The following is a 26,532-nucleotide window of genomic DNA, read 5'->3' on the forward strand; positions in this document are numbered from 1 at the left end:
GAATGAAGGTTTGGTATACTAATATTGTCAATAGACAGCGAAAACGTGCAGGCCCCTTTAGCTGCTTATACAAATTATTTGATTATTTTGGTTCAAAGAACATGGGAGTACTACTAGCTGCCAGGTCCTTGCAAACAAGTAATTTGTCAAACTTCACTAGTTTGTCAAATTATTTAACACTGTAACTTTGACGTGTTTGAGAAGAAATTTGATTGACGACCGAGTTGAGAAGACGTTGTTTGTACTGATGTTTCGTCGCACATTTTTCACACGAATATTTACTGGCAATCCTAAAAATTCTGGATGCGTCGCGTCTTTCCCCATCGTGTATTGCACACGACAACATTCAGAATAAAATAAATGCTCTACGCACAATAAACAAGCAGGAATGCAATAAAATAAAATAAAATAAAAAACAAAAAACGAGACTTTTCACTGGTTGTAAGGACTATCCATATGTTATCACGTTGTGGTTTGATTCACTTTCATTTGATTTTCATGGTTTATATTTATCTCTCAGTTTCAACCATTTTTGCACCATCAGCTTGTTTTCTTTTAATCTTTCAAGATAATGCTAAAGTCAAGACGAGAAACGCTTTGTCTGCATGTAGCTATCACCAGTAGCGTCAAAATACTTTTCGACAGCTGATTCGTAAGTGAGGTTAAATTTGACAAACTTTGTAGGTATATCTATGCTCGTTTTACAAATCCGTGTTTATGAAACAGCGAGTTTGACAGAAGTTAAATCGTTTTCAGAGGCCTCAGTATAAGATATCATTAAAAAAATGTCATCTTCTGTTATAGTAATATACTTATAAACAAATCAACTAGGATATGAAAGTTCTAATTTTTTAAATCGGTAATATTGCTGTCTTGCACTCAAATGGTTCCCCAGTCAGTAGGACGGAACTAAAGGCGTCTATCACCTGAAAAAAAAAGACTTGCATATCTTTCAGTTTGATAAATATGACCACAGTTACTCTCATGGCCCATCTCACTTGTCAGTACCATGGTTAACGAAATGCTTACAACAATACCAATTATATGGAATTGTTACTATAAATTCTGTAAACATTTTCGAAGAATAAAACTATGTCGAGGTTAAATGCAAATAAAGATATAAAATTAGTTACCTGATTTTCGATTGTACCAATTGCGGCTTCCTCTTCTAGCTGGTTATCTAAAAATGAAAGTTCATTAAAGTACCACAACTTGGGGACATATATTTTTCCCGGAGAAGACGCAGATTGCTTCGATTTTCTAATTTTATTGCTCTCCCGGTTGTATGTTGTGCGTAAGATATTTATTTTCCTTTTAACATCTTCCCGGGTAATATAAGGCTGAGAAAGACGCAGCACTTCTGCTATTTTGTTAATTGCCAGGGCTCTTTTCTTTTTATCCCGATATCCTTCTGATCCTATTTTCCACAATTCTGGAAACTCACGATACAGAGAGATAAATTGCAGCAAAAACTCTTTTTCGGTAAACAAGCGCGACGAAACGTCAACACAAACTACTTCAGACATTTTCGAAGATCGGCAAGCAACTGGCTGTTGTTTGACAAACGCATGCGTACATAGTCTGTTTGACAAATCCAATGACGAGGTCAAATCGGGCGTCAATTTCTCTCGAATACAAATCTGTCGAACGACACAGTATGCTTACAAATAGTTTGACACACACGTGAAATTTGACAAATTGTCTGATGGTTTACATGGACGTAAAATACAGGCGACTTTGTTCTGTATTATAACCCAAGCCACCGACCAAGGCAAAGATATAAGGCAACGTAAATCAGCTTATTATTTAGTAATTCTATGGCTTAGAAACAGATTATTAAATATCCTACCCACAGTGCCTGGGAAGTGGGAACTGTGTATGACGTGAAGTTTGTGTATCTTGTTTGTATGTGTGCAACAATGTTTCGATTTAAATTCAGAAGTGACGGTGGAATTATTTTGAGACTGTTAAACAGCAGAAAGTTGTCAGTGTTTTCAAGAAAGGATGGATGTGGATCATGGCAGTGTACGTGTTGTGTTACAAATTTCCAGTCAAACAAAACTCACTTTATGTGTATACATCCTTCCATGAAATTAATTGACCGGCACATGTCAGTGCAACCGTTAGGGAAAGTGGAAGCAAAGATTTTTCTATCGTTTACTTGCAAGAAATGCAATACCAGAAACGCGAAAACAATATCGAAAGTTGCATATGAGAAAGGAGTCGTGATAGTACGCTGTGAGGGCTGTAACAGTAATCATTTGATTGCAGACAATCTAGGTTGGTTTCCCGATTTAGAAGGTAAAAAAAATGTAGAGGAAATACTTGCAGCCAAGGGTGAAAAGGTTATGAAAATTGACAGCGACTCATTTGAAGTTGTGGTGAAAGAAGTAGAAAAAGAGTGCAGCCAGCTTATGGAAAAGGAAAGAACCGATATGTAGTTGTGAACATCAGAATTATTTGAAATACTTGCACCAGTGACCAACATTTCAGAGTTTGATGCCACAGTAATACATCTCTCGTTGCCGGTAAGTGTATTTCACAGTGTGCTCTATATATTCAGGTACCTGTGCTCTGTTGGTGACAATAGTTATGTAGTGATTGTGATTGCAATTGCTATCTAAATTGATCACGTAAATTACCTTTTGTAGAGGCACGTATTTGTAATTAGGGCACGTCGTTTTGCATACATCTAGACAATACACATACAACAGGCTACACAGTAATAACATACAATAGCTTAGCTTGCACAGTATGTACGTAATGCTAAGTGATTTACACCAGCGTTAAAAATATCTTTTTGTGTATATAATTGTACATGAACATTTTAATTCTAGTTAGTTCCTTACATTAATTGTTCATTCTAGTTTCTCTTCATATCGCACCAAATGTTTATCATTCACTGTATGAACTTTTCCTCACTTTCTGCTCATGTACTCACACACACCATACAGTTATTCTTGCAAAAGCATTCAGGATGCAGGGAACATCGTTTCAGTTTTGAGATTTTTTAACTCCCTTGTCAATGCTTGTATTGATTTTATACTATTTAGGTCCATTTTCAAAAATTTGAAGTCTATAGCCTATGGCACATGGTTAAATGGTATAAAAATCACACACGGGATCAAAGCACCACTTACACCCACATTAAGGGTGATTCACTATAGGGTACTTGGATGGAAATAGGCGTATACAAATTTTCAGCTTAATACCTCCCTTGGTAACATTCCTACAGCCTTTTGTTGATTGGAGTCCCACATTTTCACTACTTTTCCTACAAGCATGTGTCAAAATGCCAATATTGGATAAATTTTATGAAAGGTACTCTTTAACTCAACAAGCCCCTGCCTGTTTATATAGCCTACTTAAACACCTTTTTGTGCCGAGTTAGAATATATTACTGATTAGATTTTTTAATACATCTCGTGACAGATGTACTTAAAAAATGGCAGAAAATTTGTGTGACATGGAGAGCCCATTTTTAACCTGCAATACATTGTAATTTTATGGATGGATTCAGCCAAGAGTTGATAATATGACACACAGCCATGCTGTTGTCCTGTGATTGATGTGCAATAGCATTAGTCCTTCTCTGTCAGAATATATACACCAGCTAGTTTGATGACAATGTTTTGGTGCCAAATTTTGGGTAGCTGTGGGGGCCCATATCACAGCTGTATGTTCCTTAATCATTTTTAGTCTTCTATATGTAGAAAGAGTAGCCTTTAAGCTTCAGAAGTTGTTTGGTTTCATTTTTTCCCCATACCTGCTTGTGGCTGAAAAACATAGCCCAAAGTTATTAATTTTCATATGCAGTGTAAATAGGCCTACTCAAATGTGACATTGAGCAAGCAGAAAGTAGCATCACTGAAAACTGTTTTTACATCCTTAAAAATACAAGTGTAGTTGTGTGCAAATCAATTTGCAGCAATAAAACAATTGAAAATCAAGGGAGTTAGATGTTTAAACTCACTTTATGACTGGAGTGATGAGGATGTTATGATTTTAAATATGTGATACTATGAAATCCAGCTAATGTCTTCGGTGGACAAACAGTGGAAGGAATGAACAGGACCATGGGGTTGCATAGAGATGACAAAGGCTGGAATTTATTCATATAGTTTAAATGTTTTAACTGAGTGTGCAGAAGCAGCATTGGAAACTCTGCTTAATCTGATCCTGTTTGGACCAAAGGGCTTAAAATGTTGACTTTTTTATGTACCAACAATTGTATGGCCTTGGAAGGGTCTGATTCACCCATCTGACGTGACCCGTGACTAACTGCTGTGTTATGGATGTCATCAAGGCGTGGATGGTGTGTGTGTGTGTGTGTGTGTGTGTGTGTGTGTGTGTGTGTTTTTTATGTTTCGTTTGGTACTGTGTGTGGATCTTACAGCGAAATTTACCAGTCGTTCCGTGGTTGCTGCTATGGGCAAAAATATAACATCTGTAATTAAATTTCTCCAATTATATTGCCTTTTGGTGGCAAGCAGTGTCAGCAGTGCACAGAATTTATGTTTATGCTTTTTAAACTAGGGACTGTATGTGGCTGTGTTTTCAGTGGCTTTCAGTAAAGGTTATTTTGGTTTTGTGTGTCTGTGTGTGTGCGTGCATGCCTAGATTCATTTGTCAGCTGACTTTGGACTGTAAGCACATTTGTATGTTTTGTGGTCTTTATCAAGAAGTGTAGTGTGTTTCTTGATGTTTATGATTTTCTTTGAATGTGGTTATCGAAATTTGTTGGTGTAGTTCTTTATGTCTGTGTTGGTAATTGAAGCTCATACTTAGTAGTTTATTGTGGTATCGAGGAATGTGTTGGAAAGAAAGTAAAAACTAAAAGTTTATGACTCATGATGGAATATTGTTAATTAATAATCTAGAACTTACAATTCTGTTGGTTGTGGATTCTTGGTATCTTGGGCTTTGTTTGGCTTAAGTAAGCCCAGTGAAATTTGCGATAGACCTACCAGGTTTGTGTGTGTGTGTGTGTGTGTGTGTGTGTGTGTGTGTGTGTGTGTGTGTGTGTGTGTGTGTGTGTGCTCGCGCGCGCTCTGATATTGCTGAGTTTGTTTGAGCTGCCGCATATATAGGTCAAATGAAATTTAGATTTCAGTTGTGTGTTCTTTTGTATTTTCTTTGTGCGGTTTATACTTAAGGATTTCATGTAATTTTCATTTTTTTTTTTTTTTTTTTTTTTTTTTTGGGGGGGGGGGATGATGACGTTATTCTTATTGTTGTATATTAAGCTTGGCTTGTCCCCGCCCCAACAGTAGATTTATATTATTTCTGGAGTGAAATATTTTGTATCATTTATATCTTTGTTCGTGGGTGTTATTTGATATGCTATGGTCATGTTGTATATGCTTAAAATAGGGGTGTCTGCCATCTTTATGATGTCACAGGTCAAAACATGTGGGTGGAATTGGACACTTCCACATTACGCATTGCAGAACTTAAACAGATCAAGAGGCATAAGTATGTGATTAATCAAAGACCTCTGCAAACTAGCATGAGCTGCCAGTTTTTTAGCAGTTCCCCTAACTCCATCAGAAGGAGATTTTTTCTTGACTGGTTTCAAAGGAATTCCATGCAGCAGATATACCAAAGTCCCTTATGTTCAGACATAAATATGATGAAGGCAACCATTAATAGTCCAGATGTAGTTCCTTACTGACAAAGTAAACCACAAAGGCATGTAATGTACTTGGTTGGTCTCCCAATAAAATCCTTGATCATCATCTTGAATTACAATTGGATAGTTCTCGGCAAAATCCATCAAAATGATCACTTCACTGTCTGAAAGACTTTTTCACATTCCTCGGATATAACGTTTGGTGTTTTGAAATGAAATGGTGGCTTCTCAGACCATGATTTTTAGAATCAGTTCCTCTGTAGACACATCTAAAGTTGCATGACACATCACTAGTCTATCCCTGGCATTATGAACCCAAAGTCATATCTTCTGGATCATTCTATTTGAAAACATCAACCAGATGGGGTTCCAGCTCAAGTTTACAAGGACATTGTTCACAAAATTGCAGCATGCAGTCTTTTGATTTCAAATAGCTTAGTTTTCTTGATTTTTGTACTCATCCCCATTGATAGGGTTTTGCAGGCAAGATCAGTTTGAAATTTTGATGTATTACACATGTACTAACTGAATGTGTACTTTCCTGAGTTCACAAAATTTTAAGAAGACCAATTCCAGAGCAACACGTACTTAAAATCATAAAAGCACCATCAACAACATCAGGAAGACACTATATTTACTCAGAATCTGAACAATACAGCATTAGCAATTTATTCGGTCTAAAGTAGAAAAGAATTATTTCAGTTGTACAGTGTTTTTAAAGTTCTCACTTTCTTAAATATCAGTTGTTTTATTGCTGCTTATTGCGTGAAGTTGATGTGTACGTTACTACCCTTGCATATTTATGTACATAAGTGTTGTCAATGTTTTTACTTTCTGTTTACTCATTAATGTCACGTTCAGGCATATACAGTCTGTATGAAAAGTCATATCTTTATGTAATGTTTTTCAGCCATGAGCAGGTATGGGTAAAAACTTAAAGTGTGTAGCTCCTGAAGCTTTAAAACTACTCTTTCTAGATAGAGCAAGATAAAAAAAAGAACATGCAGCTGAGATAGGTGCCCCCAAAATTTGGCATCTGGAACATTCACATCAAATTGGTAGGGCATATACATTGACAGAAAAAAACTCCAAACACCAAGAAGGAGTTGGGCGATATGAATGAAAAGATGGTAGGCATATTTGTACACCTGAAAGATGATGTCTATTCATATTTCACGCCAATAATGTACAGAAAGTTCTGTTTGAAAATTACAAATTATTTAGGAGTAAAGGAGATGGCTCACCAAAAGGTAGAAATGCTGCTTTGTTGATAAGCACCCATACAAAAGGTACGGAGCCTGACTAGCTTTCAGAATGCACTTCATTTTTCTTGCGGTAGGAAACACACACACTCTTTCTCACGTCATGCCTGTCTCTCTGAGATAACAGCATCAAGTTGTGTGTTGTTATTTCAGGGAGACGTGTGTGCGTGCGAGCAGGCGGGGTCGTGCGCGTGTGTGCATGAGTGTTTTTCCTACAGCTAAAAAAAAAGGAGCTGCGTTCTGAAAGCTAGCCAGTTTCTGTACCTTTGAACACATGCCAATCTACTGTGCGGCACTTCTGCCTTTCGGTGAGTCATCTCATTTATTCCCAGATTCCATGCCAGTCTCATAATAGTGGTGTTATTAGCACCACTGTGAGGATGCAAATCAGGTTTGCTTTAAATGCAAGCTCTAACAGCTGTGAATCTTAGTTACCTTTGAGATTGGACATGGTTAATTTATGTTAGTCAAGAATGCCTTTAGGATGCAAAGATGCCATTATCAACACCTCACTGAGTTTTAACTTGGTCATAGAATAGGGCCACAAGAAGCTGGATGTTCCTTCTGCAATATTGCAGAAAGATTTAGCAGGAATGTAGCCATTGCGCATGACTGCTGGCAGCATTAGTCACGAGAATGTGCGGTCACAAGAAGACCATGCTCTAGACGCCCACATGGCACTGCTAAAAGGGAAGACCATCATGGTGGATGTATGGCTCTGGTGCATCGTACTGCATCTGCAGCAGGAATTTGAGCTGCAGTTGGCACCACAGTGGCACAGTGAGCTGTTACAGTTTGGCTACTTCTCGGCCAACTCCAAGCCAAATACCCTCCACTGATCCTAAACCTCTGCCATTTGCAGTGAGAGCTCATTGGAGGGCAGGGTGGAGGTCTGTTGCGCCGTCTGATGAAAGTTGGTTCTGTATTGGTGTCAGTGATGGCCATATGTTGCTTAGAAGTAGGCCTGTCAGCGAACTAGACCCACAGGACCTACACCTGGAGACGTGTCTGTGGCGCAATTTTACAGTGTTGCAGAGAGTGTTTTCTGACAGTATAATGCTCGCCCACACTGCTGTTGTGACCCAACATGCTCTATAGAGTGTTGGCATGTTGACTTGGCCTGTCTCCAGTCGAACACATACGGGACATCATCGGATGACATTCCAGCATCATTCACAAACAGCATTAACTGAGCCTGAAATGACTGACCAACTGCAACGGGCATGGAGCTCTATGACACAAACTGACATCCAACACACTGCTCAACACAGTGCGTGTACATTTGCTTGCTTGTGTTCAACATTCTGGTGGCTACACTGGTTATTAATGTACCAGCATTCACATTTGCAATGGCTTATATTGTGCTTACATTCACCTGCGATCTTGAAATGTTAATCACTGAAATATTTTACCTGTACAAATGTATTCTCGAAATTTCCTTAGTCTACATTTATTACTTTTTGGCCTTGTGATCTTTTTTTCCCCATCCATGTATTTTGGTGGAGAGGGATTGAGGCTGTTGTACAAAAGTACAAGAAGATGCTTAAAGGTGGGCTTTCCAAGTTGCACAATGAATGTTTTGCCATTTTTGAAGCAGTGCAGCAGTCATCAGATGTACTTAGAAATTTAATCAGTACTATAGTCTAAAAAAGCACAAAAAGTGGTTTAAGAATACAAAAGCAAGGGCTTGAAATTGAAAGTACATTTCACAAAAGTTATGCAACGTTGTAACTTTGGCATGTGTGTAGATGGTGCAAACTTGGGACCCCCTATCCATGAATGTCTGTAGAAGTGGTACCAAAGGAGACATAAAGTTGAAACTTTGTACATATCCAACCAAGACATTGTGGAACTATCCCATAAAATTTCATTAGATTCAGAAATAGTCAAATGGAGCACCTCTGGTCCACTTGATACAGAATGACCCATATTTGATGTTTCAAGGTGTGCATATTACAACCATGCATTAACAAGTGTTCAAAGTTTTGTAGAAAAATAAATTTAAAAAGAAGTTACATATTTGACCGTGTTAACCCTACTTGTGTGACCAGTTATTTCCTCACTTTTGGTCACTGCATATTATTATAAAACTTGAGATTTCAGTAACGTAATTGTAGACTCTGTTTGCTAGAAATAGGTTTTTTTTTTACACAAGCATATAAGACAGCAAACATACAAAAAGCAGATCAATTTTACAGCAATTGATTGGAAAAGTAGAACAATTAACAAAAATTATTTATCTACAAATTACTTAAATCAACTTCTAGAGAAGTTTATGTCCTATGTTTGTCATCAGACACATCTTTTTTAGTTCAAGAATGGATCTGGCAGTTTCTCTAAAATATCTTTGACTGTTATAGTCAAACCATCATTTTCAGTGCATCCAAAACAAGTTTAAAGTGCATTAATACTTTTTAGGCATTGAATTTCATATTGTGAATTGAAAAGCACTTTCAAAATAATACACATATTTATGTAAAGGACAGATTGCTACTCATCATCACAGAGGTAATGTTCCATCACAGACAGGCCAAACTAGAAGACTGCTAATCGTGTAAGCTTTCATCAGAAAGGCCTTTTTCTAATGTAGAAAATACACGCATGCACACAATCACAACTCTCACTCACATGACCACTCCCTCTGGCCACTGAGGCTGGACTGCAAACAGCTGCACCTGATGAGAGATGTGGTCTGTATGGTGGGTGTAAGAAAGAAGCTAGGGCAGGGAGGGGGAGGGGTTGTGGGTAGGTATGAGGGAGGGTATAGTGCTGCTTGTGGGAGCATGCAGGAACGTGATGGGGTCAGGGTAGGACTGCAGGGTGCAGTTGGTTGGAAGGATTGAGTAGGAGAGGGAGGGAGATAGGTAGTGGAGAAGGATAGAAGTGAGGAGGGAAAAAAAGAGACATGTGGAGGAGGGAGAGTAGACAAGGGTATAGGTGGATGAAGGACGAGGACTAATGAAGGTTGAGGCCCAGGGGGAGTACGGAAACATAGAATATATTGCAGGGAGAGTTCCCATCTGCACAATTCAGAAAAGCTGCTTTTGGTAGTAGTTGGTGTTGGTAGTGTTGTGTTGGTTACTGTGGGCGTTACTACTGACACAACCAACGGAGGAGAAGTTGAGATGTCTGGTGGCAGGAATCCAAAATGATCTGAAGATACGCTTTCAAATGAACAGATTTTTTTTTTTTTTTAAACATAAGTTCTCATTATGAAATGGCTTGATGAGCTTCTTGTGTCTCATGCATGCAACTACGTTACTCTCTATTAATTCTCACAGAACACGTGCTAGGTGTTGTCTTTCTGTTACTTAGTACAGATGCTCTTGAAGTTTGCAACCTAACTGGGCCGACCAGCGATGGTTAGCTGGTTACGTCAGCTCAGCGGGGCAGTGAACTCGTATCTTCCTAGAGGTATGGTGCTGCCTGTTCTTTCTATTGGCGTGTGGGTTAGTGCTGCCTTGATGACATTTTGTGACACTGTGCTATTTGGTGGCTGTCGAGGATTTAGAACTGTACATTCCTCTTCCCCCACCCCCTCCCAAAATTTCTGCACTGTTGTCATGTACAGAGTCATCTTAAAGACAACGGAGGGCTCGACAGGAAGCTGAGCTGCTGTGGTGATGAAGATGATGGGTCCAGCTTCATCTGTTCCACAGGCGGTGCCGAAGAGGTATCTGGGTGCAGCTGTGCCAGATCCCAGGAGGATGCGAATCTGGAGACAAAAAATCTGCAGAATATGCTCTTGCAGTCAACAAGCATGAATCTGGATCTGATGGTGGTGCAGCAACCCAGCAGGACCTTGAATTAAATACATGCAAGTGTGGAAATTTTAGAGAATCATTCCCTTCTCACTGTGCCTGGTGCGACCAAAAACTCTGAAAAGAATAGAATTATTAGGTGCAAAGTGATACTTGCAGAACGTGGAAGGGACAGTGCACTGCGGTGGCTGCAGCAACTGGTGCAGTATGCACTGGATCTGGCCATGCGGAAGCTCCACCGGCGACGGACCATCACAGTGTTGGGGAGTGGTGCATTGTGAGGAAGAGCAGCAGCGCTTGCTTCTGTATCTGGGAGGCATGTAGTTTCTTCATCTGTTGCTTGAACGTATACACAAATCATTTAACTTCTCCCTTCGACTGAGGATGAAATGGAGCTCTGGTGAGGTGAGTGATACCATTGGCTGTACACAACTGTTCAAAGTCCTGAACCATAAACTGTGGTCCATTGTCTGTAACCAATACTTTTGGCAAACTTTCCGAGCAAAAAATAGATAACAAAGCCTGAATGATACTACGCAACATAGTACAGTTCATGGGCATTGCAAATGGATATTTGCTAAAAGAGTCCACAACAATAGACGAGTGTTCCAAAAAGGGATCAGCAAGGCCAATTTGGAATTGTTGCCATAGTTATTGAGACTTTGGCCAAGATGAAAATGTTTGCAGCGGGGCCGATAGGTTTCCAGCACAAACACAACACTGATATGTCATCTGTTCAAATTTGGAGTCTGTGCACAGTCGGATACAGTGCCAATGTGCTAAGTGTTTTGTGTGTACAATTTCCCACTGTCCTTGTTGCAGCAGTCATAACACTTTTTTTTTTTTTTTTTTTGCAACACTTTTGGAATAAGCATATACGGTTGTCCATAGTCAGCTTGCAATAAAATCGTGCCATACTGTATGGAGAGACTATGCCGATGATCAAAACATCGGGGTACAAAAAAATTCTGAATTTTCTTCACTGAATGGGGCCATACAGTACAGATGTAGTGCAGCAAAAGATTCAACTCAGAGTCTGCTTTTGTGGCGTGTTCAATTTTCCTATAGTGCAGTGGAAAAGTCTGTGAAAGCCCAGTGTCCCACACATTGATCTGATAACAAGATGCAGCAATGGCACTGAATTTAGAATCAGGTCCAACAGAAAGGCGAGAAAGAGCGTCAGCATTTGCATGCTTCGACGTAGCCTGTTACAATGTTTCGTACTGATACTATGACAATAACAAAGCCTAACATTGCAGCTTCTGAGCCATGTTTGGACAGATGAAACAAAGACCAAAGTTACTTATGTTTCGTCACAATGTAAAATTTCTGGACAGACAGATAATGGTGAAACTTCGTCGTGCCATAGATAATAGGGAGCACTTCCATCTCAATTTGGGAATAGTTACACTGAGTTTTAGTCAATAACTTGGAAGTGAAAGTAATAAACCTGTCCTGTGAATCAGATTTGTGTGAGAGCAGCCAAATCCACAGGCCTAGTGGGATCAAAATTAAGAAGGGATTTGTCACTTAACAATGCATTTTTAAATTTCTGATGCATCCTAACACACTTTAGTCCACACAAAGGCACATTCTTCTGGCGCAAAGAATGCAATGGAGATGCAATCTGGACTGCATTAGGAATAAACCAGATATAATATGTTGTCTTCCAGAGAACTGACTGTAATTCTGTCACATTCTGTTGGTCAGAAGAGTCCTGAATGGCGAGGAAATATGAGTGAAGGGGATGAACATCTTGTCTATTAGGAACATGGCCTGAATTTCACTCTGAAAAAAGGCACATTTTTCCAGATGGCACTTCAAACCTGTAGCTGAAAACACTTGAAAAGGCATACAAAGGTTACTGATATGTTCCTCTGGCATATGTCCTGACACCACAGTATTGTCTAAGTTATTTGAACAGGACTGAACTTTTGCAGAAAGCTGTTCTAAGTAGCATTGGAATATGGCAGGTGCAGAAGTGCTACCAAAGGGTAAGCACAAAAATTTGAACATCCTGAAATGTGTGTTGACCACAAACACTTTCTGAGAGTCCTCATGTAGTGGAATTTGCAAGTACTCATTGGATAAGTCAGTTTTTGAAGAATAGTCGCCTGCAAGGGTAAGGCAACAGGTAAGTGTCAGTTATTGTTTGTGGATTCACAGTGGATTTAGAGTCAACACAAAGGTGAAGTCTTTCAGAATACTTTGGTATGATTACTAAGGGAGAAGCCCATTGACTAGCCTGGATAGGACCAATAACACAATTGTCTTGACATTCTTTAAGTTCACTTGCAACTTTGTTTCTAAATGCTTGAGGGACAGGGTGCACCTGAAAAGACTTAGGTTTCACATTGTTCTTCATTGTAATGTGCGCCACAAACTTATTTGCTGTGCCAAGTCCTTCAGAAAATAAATTAGGAAACTCTTCAAATAAGTAACACCGTTTTTTAGTGTGAAAGTGGAAACAGAAAGTACATGGCCTTGAATACGAAAACTAAACAAATCAAATAAATCTAATCCAAAAATGTTTTCAATGTCAGTGTTCTGCTGTGAGACTAGAATGTGGCATACAAACTACTTGTACCAAGAACTGGGATGTCCTGACCATTATACGCTGTAAGTTGCATGCAATATTTTGTCAACCTTTGCTAGCCCAACCATTCATAAGTGGCACAATTAAGCAACGGAACTGAGTGCCAGTGTCAGAAGTTGCACACAGTGTCAAGCAGTGACTAAGTTCACAAACAGTTAATTTGATTGTCGTTGCACAGCACTTGGGCTGGGTGAAGGCACGTGCTGAACTTGCTCATTACTAGTAGCAGTAGCCAGTTTAGAAAAAAACTACTTCACTGAGTGAGAAGGTGCTCTGCACTTATGAGAGTGATGTGGGTAGAGTTCTTTTTCCGTTGCAAGCACACAGACTGTAAATGATCTAGCTTCCCACAAGCAAAGCAAGTCTCATTCCCCGAAGGGCAATTTTGTCTGTTACACATCAAAAAGCAGTGTGGACATGAATCACAGCATACAAACACGTTGACACTTGTTTACTCTGTCCATGGTGTGGTGGCCTGTTTGCATGCAATGGTTGATTGGAAGGCCATGCCTGTTTGCCACTTTGCATTACCTTGCAGATGGGAGCTACCTAAAAGTCTTCTATGACCGTATTACATGAGTCCTGATGTGCAATAATAATCTGTAACACTTGTTTCAAAGTAGGATCAGAATGTTTGAGAATTTGTTCACGAGCTCTACTGTCAGGCACATTGTGTGTAATTGCATCATGAAACACTGTGTCACTATGGTACTGTCCAATTTGTAATGAGCTGCAGCAACATGTTCCTGATCCTTATAATACTTAGTGAGGGCAGAAACTAAATCTTCAAACTTGCACTTGATTTGTAGCACAATGATTGCTAATGTGAGTTTGCCATTTGTTCCATTCCACTTGATGTTCACTGAAAGCTCGGAATGGTGGAATGCATGGAGGCAGTGATGTGGATGTGGCCAGCTGTTCTGGAATAAATGATGCAGCAACAGTTTTGTGCATTAATGAGCTGCTGGACTGCAGTCTTCTACTGCGACATTTGGTGGTTCTCAAACTGAATAAATTTCATTAGATCAAAGCCAGCAGCAACTGGAGGAGATGTAGGCTGATGCGGTGTAGGAGTCAGGTCAGAGGCCATGTTAATGAGAGGAGCGCTACAACAAATTAAATATAAGCAATTCAAATACGCAAATAGTGCAAGCATTGCAGCTAGTCTGCAAGAAAGAACACAATTAGTAGCAATGCTTCTCTGAAAGGAAAGAGAGACATTTTAGTGACATGCTGTGATGGACCAACGAAGAGCTAAGGCAGCGTTGGTTCTGAAATCAGTGACGCCACTTGTTGTGTTGGCTACTGTGGGAGTCGACACCGACACAAGCAAGGAAGAAGAGAAGTTGTGATGGCGGTAGCAGGAATCTAAAATGATCTGTTCATACGCTTTGAAATGAATAGAACTCTTTATTTTGAAAAAAGAAAGAAACAACTTAGCTTCTCATTATTAAGTGGTTTCATGGGCTTCCTGTGCCACTTACATGCATTTAATTTACATTCTTTTACTGCTCACAGAACAAAGGCTAAGAATCATCTTCCTGGTACTCAGTACTGATGTTCTCGAAGTCGGCACGGAACTGGGTCTGACCGGCAAAGGGCAGCTGGTTAAGTCTGCATTGACTGAGGGCACAGAACTCTGTCTTCCTAGAGGTGTTGCGCTGCCCCCTCTTTCCATTGGCCGGTGGGTCAGTGCCTTTTTGATGCTGTTTGCGGTGCTGGGGTGGTTGGTGTGCAGTTGATGCTTTAGGACTGCACAGGTAGCAAGCAGATAAGCTTGTATTGGTAACAAGGTTCCAGATGGTACAGGCTGTGAAGCAGTTACTGAAGTGAAGTACATTGTGTTGGGCAACATGTTCAGTAACTGGGTGTTCCATCTGTTTCTTGGCCTCAGTTTGTCAGTGGCCATTTATGTGTACAGACAACTTATTGGTTGTCATGCACATGTAAAATGAGCACTGTAGTTGCATAGTCTGTAGATCAGATGACTGCTTTCACACATAGTGTGACTTGACTGGAGTAAGTGGTGGTGGTGGTGGTGGTGGTGGTGGTGGTGGGAGGGGTTTGCATCTAGGTCTATTACATGGATTGTGCCTGGAGGCAAAGGTTTGGGAGCATGGGTGATGTAGGGATGGTCTAGGGTATTGCATAGGTTTGGTGGCCAGTGGAATACCACTGTGGAGCCGTGTGGAGTGGCCGTGTGGTTTGAGGCGCCATTTCACGGACTACGTGGTCCCTCCCGCTGGAGTTTCGGGTCCTCCCTCGGGCATGGGTGTTTGTATTGTTCTTAGCATAAGTTAGTTTAAGTAGTGTGCAATAGTAGGGACCTATGTCCTCAGCAGTTTGTGGTCCCTTAGGAATTCACACACATTTGAACTTTTGAACCACTGTGGAAGGGGTGGGAAGCATAGTGGGTCTGATAGTCTCGTTTCAGGGCACGATGAGAGATAGTCAAAACCCTGGTGGAGTATGTGATTCAGTTGCTCTATACTGGGTGGTACTGGATCACGAGGGGAGTATTCTTTTATGGCTGGAAGTGGGAATGTGGGAGCTGGTGGGTGACTGGAGGGACAAAGCAAGGGAGATCTGTTTCTATGTAAGGTTGGGAGGTTAATAATGGTCTATAAAGACCTCGGTGAGATCCTTTGCATGTTTGGAGAGTGACTGCTTGTCACTACAGATGTGAAGGTCATGGGTGGCAAGGTTGTATTGGAGGGACTTCTTGGTATAGAATGGGTGGCAGCTGTTGAAGTGTAGGTAGGTATTGCTGGTTGTTTGTAGATTTGATATGGATGGAGGTACTGATTTAGCCATGTTTAAGGTGGAGGTCAACATCAAAGAATGTGGCTTTTTGTGTAGAGGAGGACCAAGTGAAACAGATGGGGGAAGAAGGTGTTGAGGTTCTTCAGGAATGTGGTTCAGGTGTCCTCACCAATGATCCATATGATGAAGATATTGTCAGTGAATCTAAACCAGATGAGGGGTATGAAATTCTAGGTGGTTTGGAAGAAATCCTGTAGATGGCCCATGAATAGGGTTGCATAGGATGGTGCCATGTGGGTGCCCATTGCTTTACCACAGATTTGTTTGTAGATGATGCCTTCATAGGTGAAGTAATTGTGGGAGGGGTATATTTGCTCATGGTGACATAATGACCTTCCTGGTCTCACTGAAGCTTTCACAGATAGAAATTACTCTCCTGATCTTGTTTGGAAATAGATCTCCTGTGACTTTTCTTTCCAGTCACATATCACCTTCCACATGCTCACCGTCCAGTCACAAAGGAGTACTGTCCTCGTGACTCATTACCACTATGGAATGGAGCAGCTGAATCAAATTCTCTGCCAGGGTTTTGACTATCTCTCGTCACGGCCTGAAATGAGCATTATCGTATCCTTCCCACCTCTCCCACTGTTGTATTCCACCGCCCACAAAACCTAAGCAATGTCCTTGTCCATCCCTACTCCATCCCCGCTTCTAACCCTTTGCCTCATGGCTCATATCCCTGTAATAAACCTAGATGCAAGATCTGTCCCGTGTCCTCATGCCACCACCTATTCCATTCCGGCTTACCCTTTGGTAGCACTTCCGCACCTGCCATATTCCAATGCTACTTAGAACAGCTTTCTGCAAAAGTTCATCAAAGGAAGGGCTAGCTGTGAAAGCAATCGTGTGATCTACTGACTAAGCTGCAACCATCTGTCTGGATTCAATGTGGGCATGACAATCAACAAGCTGTATCAGTGGCCACTGACAAACTGTGGCTGTAAACAGCTGGACCTTCAAGTTGCTGGACATGCTGCCCAACACAATGTGCTTCACTTCATTGACTGCTTCACAGCCTGTGTCATCTGGATCCTTCCTATCAATATGGACTTTCCTGACTTGCACTGATAGGAACTCTCCCTGCAATACATCCTGCATCCCGTAAACCCGCCCCCCCTCCCCCCAACTGGCCTGAACATTTTCTAGCCCTGTCCTTCACCCACCTATCCCTTTCCCTGCTCCCACTCCAGCACTACACAGCCCACCTTTTCCACTCCCTTCCTTACCCCCCCCCCCCCCCCCCCCTGATCCCTTCAAACCTACCCTGTCCCCTTTCTACATTAGAAGATCTTCAGAAAAAGTGTAAACAGCAAAGCCACAATGCCCATTACATTCTTGCATATGTGCACCAGAAGTTTTATTTCTTAATGTTGTTCTTGGAACATTGCACAGTTTGCTTGCAGTAGCAGCCGTCATTACCTCATCAATAGCCTTTAGTGCATTTGTAGCTTGGCTGGGAGACTGCTTGCATTTGAATAAATTTATTCATAGTGTTGCTAGTGTCTGATAAGCAGGAATCGGAGAGAATCACCACGACCATATTGCCAAGTGATTAACAACTGTAAAAGAGCAAGGTGTGAAACAAATTCCTGAGACACCTGTGGTCATATTTTTTCATAGTGGAGTATTTCTCATGTGAAGTACTTGCACAAGATAACAACTAGATGTTGTTAAACTTAGTTTGGCACAGCGCGCCGCCTAATTTGAATCCACACCAGAGGACATGGACGTCGGAGACCCCCTAGAAGTTTGCACTATCGTGACTTAAGCCATGGCAGCAGACGCCTCCTGGCCCACATTTATTGTGAGGGCACCACAGTGTAACACGTGGTCCTAGCAGCAAATAGCGGTGGCCCCGATCATGTATTTAATCACTGGCCCCTTGCTCGGCTGGCCAGTTTGATCTTGCGTGTGTCTCTGAACATATTGACTCGCCTTAGACAGCGTATTTACTTTCTTGTTCTGCCATTGTTTCAATTTTGTTGTTGTTCGTTAGGTCCTTTGTTGGTCGTGTCTGTCCTCTCCCTTTGTGTTGTTGTTTTCGGGCCACTCCGGGGGGTCCTGCTGCGCTTTCCGTCTCTTCAACCTCGCAATTGTTCCGGTCGCAGTTACAACACTTTGTTAATTTGAACAAATAAACTTTGAATGCAAACAGTCTATTGATTCTGATGCAGTGCAACAAAAGAAAATGAACATTCTCCATAAATTCTTCTTAGTAATGAAGGAAAAGTGCTTCACAAAAATAAATTCTTGGGGGTGTAGATTACGTTCTTCCACCATTGAAACAAGTATGTATGCAGTTCTGTCTCAGAGTTGCACGAGTTGTCCATGGCACAGAACACCAAGTCTCGGAGCACAGGTAATGGCAGCACAGTCGTCTGGCTGGCTAAGGTGATGCTCGATTTGAGGTGTTGTTCAAATGGTGCTGGTACTTCAGTCACTGGCTGGTGAAGATGGAACTCGTCCTAGCTGTCTCCATGTGGGCAGAAATACTCGTGTTGCAGAAGGTTACAATTTTCGTATTGGCCGTTGAAGTCGTGGCGGATGACGGTCTAGAGCGAACTCTGTTGCTATCTTCTGTGCTGTCTGGCTAGTTACTGGGAGGCCCTCTGGGGATGAGTTGGATACTGTGGAAGCCAGCCTGAATGCAGGGGTCGAGCTGATGATAAACCACTAAGTATAAATTGGTTGTGGGTTGGTGGTGTTGAAGGCGAAAATCGAGACGTGCCACATAGGACTTAAAACTCAGACCAGTCCACGTCAGAGGATTAACTATTATTTGTTTATACGTGTGTTGGTGCACTGTGTGTTTGATAATTTTCAGTAAACTAACTGATTAAATGCAAACAAACTGAAAAGAATTCGAAAATTTTTTGGTATTGTATGTGCCCTTGAAGATTTTTTTTTTTAAATTCCCGTAATCCATATCTAATGAGCTGCAGAGCAGAGAGTGAACAAATGGCATGAATGCTGATGAATGTGTAAACTAAATGGCTGCATAAATGCAACAGTTTATCAGAATGCTTTTGCGCTGAGGTGACAAGTCGTGGGATAGCTATATGCACATATACAGACGGTGGTCCTATCACGTACACAGGTTATAAAAGGGCAGTGCATAGACGGAGTTGTCATTTGTACTCAGTGACTCATGTGAAAAGGTTTCTGATATGATTATAGCCACACAGTGAGAATTAACATATTTGGAATGCGGAATGGTAGTTGGAGCTAGTTGCATGGGACAGTCAGTTTCGGAAACTGTTACAGAATTCAATATTCCAAGATCCAGATTGTCAAGAGTGTATTGAGAAAACCAAATTTCAGGGATTACTTCTCACCACAGACAATGCAGTGGGTGACGGCCTTCGCTTAATGACGAAGACCAGTGGCATTTCCATAGATTTGTCAGTGCTATCAGACAAATAACACTGCATGAAATAACCACAGTAATCATTGGCGGGTGTACAATAAACACATCTGTTTGACAGTGTGCCGAAATTTGGCATTAATGGGCTGTGACAGCAGACGACCGACATGAGTGCCTTTGCTAACAGCACAATATCGCCTGCAGTCCCTCTGCTGAGTTTGTGACCATATCGTCAGTTGGACTCTAGACAATTGGAAGTCCATGGCCTGATCAGGTGAGTCCTGATTTCAGTTGGTAAGAGCTGATGGTATGGTTCGAGCACGATGCAGACCCCCCGTGAACCCAAAGTTGTGAACAAGGCACTGTGCCAGCTGGTGGTGGCTCCATAATGGTTTGAACTGTGTTTACATGGAAGGGGCTGGGTCCTGTAGATGGTGAGCTACTTAAGACTGTATGCAGCCATCCACAGATGTCGTATTCCCTAACAACAGTGGATCTTTTATGGATGACAATGTGCCATGTCAGCAGGCCACAGTCGTTTGCGATTGGTTTGAAGAACATTCGAGGAATGGTTTGGCCGTGTAGTTCACAAACATGAATCCAATCAAAGATGGAAACATGATTGAGAGGTCAGTTTGTGCACAAAATCCTGCACCAGCAACATTTTTGCAATAATAGATGGCTATAGGAGCAGTATGGCTCAGTATTTCTGAAGGGGCTTCCAACAACTTGTCGAGTCCATGCCACGTTGAGTTGCTGCACTATGCCGGGCAGAAGTAGATCCTAAACAATATTAGGAGGTATCCTGTGACTTTTGTCACCTCACTGTATTGCAGTGCAGCAATACATTCAAACACTAACTCACAAGACATGTATGTAAGCGTTGCTTTCATTGTTTTCATTTATTTATTCTACATGTAATTGTAGGGAGTGTCCTTACAGGAGAAATAAATTTTGTGTGTAGAATTACAAGAGCTAATCTGTTGTTCAGTGATGGGAACTTTGAGAAAAATTGCTCAGAAAAATCCACAGCTGACTTTCACTTACAGTTGGCTTGCAGAAGATGAAATGCAGCACTCAGGTCAACATCGCTAATTGACAAACCTATTTTACTTCACCAAAGAAAGAGCACTGTCTGTTCTGAGACGGTCAGGGCCAATGAACATTATAGCATCACATGTGATATATGTTGTCTGACGGTAAACTATTTATGTGGTTTGCATTTATCATTGCAAGGGTGGGAAATCTGGGTATTATGTAATCTGGGATAATAATCAGTATAAACTACCTCTGTTCTTATAGTGTATCCTAGATAATTTAAATTCACTGACAGTTACTGGAGTGTTTATATACTGTTCATTTACAGCTTCCAGCTTTAGATGTAACTACTCATTATAAATGGGAAGCAACAGCTTGTTTCTAGTTTGGTAGCTTTTTGCTGAAATATTGTTAATATAGCCTGAAGTCTTAGTTTCTAACATCTACTTCTCTCTGCTAATATGACTGGACTCGTCCCTCTTTACTGTAAGTTCTTCATGAAAGTAACGTGAGAATAGAAATAAACAAGCAAGTAAAACAATGAAGGTGGTCATGGTACCAGGTTCAGTAGTGAGGCGTATCTTGAACCATCAGTGGTAATTAGCAGCAGCAGCAGCAGCAGCAGTACTTGTAGCAACTGGCTTCATATCGCTGCTGCAAATAGCATTAGTAGTAGAGTGGCAGATGCATGTCTTATTGTAACAAAAGTGCTGTGGAACAGGTTACTGCTATTTCCGACTTGGTCCAGAGAGAACCCCAATTCAGCACCAAAAATTGGATGTTTGGTTGCGACCAAATCTGGAGCTATTTGATGAGGAAGAATGTATGTGACAACTTGCTGAAGTGATAACCCCCATTCTTCAAACAAACTGGTTTGTGGCACATGTCATGCCCCTCCTGCTCGAGCACTAATCTTTCATTTTTTTGAGGTCCAGGCAGCCACATAGAGAAGAGAAGGGGCTCTTAGTTGAAGGGAGGTAGAACATAGGTATTGAAAAATAATTAAATTTAGATTGAGTATGTTGTGCAATTAGATTCCTTTCCTAGTTGGTTTTTATTGAGACACTCTCACACAGTAAATAGTCATGAGTGACTGGAAAATATCTCAAAAGACTCTTGTTAATGAAATGAATAAAAGAATAGATTCTCTGAAATATGGACCAGTATTACATTTGTCAGTCTCTTGTAGTACTTTGAAGCCTGTTTTAAGCTCTATCAATACAACTTTCAAAGAACCAGCACAGGCTCAGGCGAAAATATTTCAGTTAAATGCCACTGACTTTGTTCTTGTAATATCTTAGAAGTATTACACACAGGTGAAGAGAGAATTACATCAAATGGATCTCTGAAAGGTCTCTGATACTTACTACATTGTCGACAGATGTACATGAACTATATGGTTCCAGAGACCTTTTCAAGTGTAAAGCATCATTGACATATATATGCAGACTGAAGCAATGAATAGACAATTTGTACCGAGGCCAGGATTCGAACCTGTCTCTTCTGCTCACTAGATAAATGCACTAACCACTGCGGCACACTGTGGCAATGGATTTCCACAACTGCACAGACTACACTAGCACACGTCCCTTCCTGACCCAAATTCAAGTTCACACTCAGCCTGCTTGATATTACCGCTAAACTTGGAAATGAATGGTAATTTGGATTGAGGAGGGTGGTGTGCTAGGGTAGTCTGTGCAGTTGTGCAAAGCCACTGTGCCAGAGTGGTGTAGTGGTTAGTGCATCTGCCTAGTGAGTAGGAGACCCGGGTTTGAATCCTAGCCATAGTACAAATTTCATTTGTTGCTTTAGTCTGCGTATGTTCATCATATATATACAGGATATAGCAGTAGGGAGTATCTCTTCATATGTGACTAGAAGAATTTTTGATGATTCTGGACAGAGTTGGTTCAACAGAAATGAAAGAAAATTTAGTTTACTCCAAGAAAGTGTAATCGTTACTGTTCTCAATGTACATAATGATTAATTAAATAGTCGTCAGCACTACCATATTGGTCACTGATAATGCTGGTGTCTACAGAAGAGACCATTATTGGTTGATCATAAGGAAATGAAGAATAGCTTGGACACATTATGCACTTTGTATAACAAATAGAATCATGTTCTAAATGTGGACAAACTCGAGATAATGTTCATGACAAAGGGTTACCTGATTTCAAGATGAGAGTCATACTTACAGAACCTGTCACATTGTTTTAACATCTGGGATTAATGCTAAGAAGATTACGAAATGAGATAAACATGAAATCAGTTGTATGGAAAGCGAAAGATTTGTTGCAAGGTTTCTGGAGCAATGCAGTGCATTTGTAAAGTCAGTCTCATTCAAGATGCTCATGAAACCTGTTCTAGAATCATGTTCCAGCATATGGAATTCCTATCAGGGAAGCATGTAGGCAGATTTTGAATGAATTCTGATACACTCTGCTGGTATTATAATGTGTCAGTATTGTCCATACAAAAGTGTGACACAGGTGCTCAGAAAACTTTAATGGGAATCCTTGGAAGAAAGGCAACCATGGTCTCGTGAAATCCTGATGGATAAATGTAGAGAACCAGTGTTGGAGGACGACAAACGTAATTCTTCTGGTACTATCATACATCTCGCATAATGTCTGTAAGAATCAAATAAGAATACTTGTACATTTACAGATGCCTGTATCCAGTTATCTTCCTCTGTTCGACATGCAAATGGAATAGGGCAGAAAAGCAGTAAGAATTATGTGAAATACCCTCCACCGTGCACTATACGGTGGCTTGGAGGTGATATATGTGTGTGTAAATGTAAATTCATGTAAACAGTGAACCTCTGTAATTGATATGGGGCTGGACATACAGAATATTAATCTTCGTCATCCAACTAAATCTATTGTAGTTAAATGTCTTCATTTTATGTAAGTTAGACAAATCAAATACCATCATGTTGTATGATCTGTGTTGCATGTTCAACAGTGGTGTATGTGTTATTGCATATATTTGTCAGTTTGGTTATTCTTTGATGTGATACCGATAAAAAAATGCTGAAGGACACATGAAATGACAGCTTTCCTGCAAGCCATTCATCCTTTTATTTTAGTAATTTTGTAAGGATGTTAACACCTTACATAAAATTGTATTTGTATTTTGCTTTCTGTTTCATCATGTAAATGTGTAGGGTAATGGATTATCAAATTTAAATGTGTAGGGTAATGAATTATCGATTCATTTTAGCTTTACTGCATAGGATACTGCATGTTTACTAGTATGTATTACCTGAGTGTGAAAGTAATAGGCCTGTTGTAGAAAGTAAACACCAAGTTTATATTTTTTAAATGATTTCTGTTTGTGTATGTATTTTAGCAGTGTTATCATAAACGCAGTTTGGTATTTTTCAAATTGGAATGTGTATGAAGACTGTTCAAAAAGTATCATGCCATGTTTTGTATTGTTGAAACCAACAGTGGTATCGGGGCATGCACACACAGTGTTTCCAGGCATACGTAGTGTGCATGCCTCACTGCCCCCCCCCCCCCCCCCCCCCTTCCTCCAAAACTGGGGAAACAACCAGTCACTAGCTGACCATTGACAAATGAACACATGTAAGTGGTAGCTGTCAGATTTTGTGTTGTGGATAAAATGACAGAAAAATGGGACAACATTATTGCATCAAATTTTGTTTTAAGTTTGGCGATTCTCAAATTGAAACAGACCACAAGATTGAACAAGTGTTTGGAAATGAAGCAATGGGTACCACACAGATATAGTAGTAGTGCAGCCAATTCAATGATGGTCACTCATCAGGTAGGCCCTCAGCATTCACAAATGAGGTTGTCAATGATCATGTAAGGACTCTGGTGATGCAGGGTAGACGAATCATTATCAGAGAACTTGCGGATGAGGTTAAAATTAGTATTGGATTCATTCATTGCATTTTAATGGAACATTTGGGCTTCAGGAGGACCTCAGCAAAATTTGTGCCAGATTTGCTAACACCTGAGTAGAAGCAACTTTGTTTGGATATCACGTGACATGCTTGGATAATCTGAACAGTAATTCCAACTTTCTTAACACAGTGATCACTAGTGATGAGTTCTGGGTTTATGGGTATGACCCCAAATAAAGTTCCAGTGATCACAATGGGAGCAGCCATCAGCCTCGTGGCAAAAGAAGCGGATCAAGTCTGCAGCAATGTGAAAGTCGTGCTGACGTTTTTTACTCCAGTGGTGCAGTCCATCACAAGTACATCTGTAAAAGGTAGTAATGTCCGTGAGTACAACCCGGATTCTGTGTCGCCTTCGAGAAGCAGTGCGATGCAAATGACCAGACTTGTGGGGAGTGGGCAGTTGCCATCTGCACCATAATAATGCACCCGCTGATTGTTGTCAATTAGTTCAGAAATTTTTGGCCAAACACAACAGAACTATGGTTTGTCAGTCTCCCTATTCCCCTGACCTAGCATCAAGTTAGTTCTGGCTTTTGCCTAATTTGTAAAAGGACTCTGAAAGGAACCAGATTCCAGAACAGGGCAGACATTGTGCAGAATTAAACAGAGAGTTTCCCAGCAGTGCTTGCAGTAGTGGCTGCACTGTTGGGACTGGTGTGAGGGTGAAGGGGACTACTTTGAAGATAACTAGTGTCGAACAATAGTATGTTAATAAAGACTGATTTTGTAAATAAAAACTGGATACTTTATGAACAGCCATCATATAATATTTGTTCATCTGCTGTAATTGCATTCAGAATTTTTCCTTCTTTTTGCTTCTAGATGCTCCATTATGGATGGATAAGTGCAATGTGGACTGTTTTTGATGAAGGCATCTGTGTGCGGAGTTTGTATCAGATTCAGTTTACACTGGTATGAAATGAATTCTCAAAGAATGAGTCATAAAGCTACTGATAATATGTTGGGGTCAATTTTATTGTGTGCTAGCTATGTTGTTACAGTGACTTATAAAAATTAAAATGCATTAAAATTGTTATAGTTGATGTGAAATACTATATTTTAAGCTGTGCATATTATTGATTGGCTTCATTTTGATAACTTATAATAGCAACCGAGGAATGGCAAAGTATGATTGAAATAACGGTTTTCTGTAACTGCGTATCTAGATTGATCCTTTCTTGAACTGCAAGACAGCCTTTGTCATGGGTGCATCATATTTCATTGTCTTCAGCTGACGTCTCTGTATTGTATTATCTGTTGTATAAAAACATGATCTATTTCATTGTTGAAAAGTACTTTAGATGTTTTATTATTTGTACTTTCATATAACCATTATTATTGTTGTTTTATATTTTATGGGCGTTCTTGTCAAGCGTAAACTAAATGTAGTTCTTATAGGTCATTGCTATTTGAGAGGATTTCAAATTTCTGGTCTACTGTGCAATCTGATACTATATAGAGGGACCAAATGACAGTCAGACTATGAACAAATTTTTCAGGTGGTCTGCTTATGTGTGAAATTCATCATTTGGACTAAAGCACAAAATATAGTTCATTGTGCTATTATTTTTATATCTGTAATTATTTTTTTCTTCCCCCCCCCCCCCCCCCCCCCCCCCTCCGAGGATTCCAAAGGGCCATTATTCCCATTTATGGTGAACACCTGAATACCTTTTGTAGCCTCTGGTAGAATTTTCATTAAAATGTGGCATGGAATACCATGGCTCTCCTTGTGTTTGATGATTATGTTCGCAAATTTGATTTTTTTACTCTGTGACCTGGATTAGCAAGAAGTGTAAAGTCTCCTCACTGAAAGGATCAAACTTAATCTTTGTAAAAAGAGTTCTGCTTCTGAGGATGTACTCAAAAAGACTAGTACTACCAAGTTATATAGTTTGCTGACAGTAGTAATTTGAGTTTTCTGACCTACAACTTCACAAAGAATTTAGTGATAGCTCTTTGGCCTTTTATTTGCAAAACAGACAGATGGAGTGACTACAGCGAGTCCATTGTCACTCATTGTTTGCCGACTTATTTGTTGAAGGTTTAGCAGATGGACGGAGGCAGCAGCTTCAAATCCAATCTCTTTGTGGAGATGTGTTGAAGATACACT

At 40.4% G+C, this 26,532-nt stretch overlaps 1 long non-coding RNA gene across 1 annotated transcript; it reads left to right on the forward strand.

Moving 5' to 3' along the window:
* The first annotated feature begins 1,522 nt into the window (after positions 1–1,522).
* Positions 1,523–25,991, forward strand: LOC126277902 (uncharacterized). The gene is made up of 2 exons (XR_007550616.1): positions 1,523–2,528; positions 25,242–25,991. It is a non-coding gene; the product is annotated as an uncharacterized LOC126277902 (long non-coding RNA).
* The last annotated feature ends 541 nt before the right edge of the window (positions 25,992–26,532 follow it).

This window comes from Schistocerca gregaria, chromosome 6 (assembly GCF_023897955.1).
Source record: "Schistocerca gregaria isolate iqSchGreg1 chromosome 6, iqSchGreg1.2, whole genome shotgun sequence".
Lineage (NCBI taxonomy): Eukaryota > Metazoa > Arthropoda > Insecta > Orthoptera > Acrididae > Schistocerca > Schistocerca gregaria.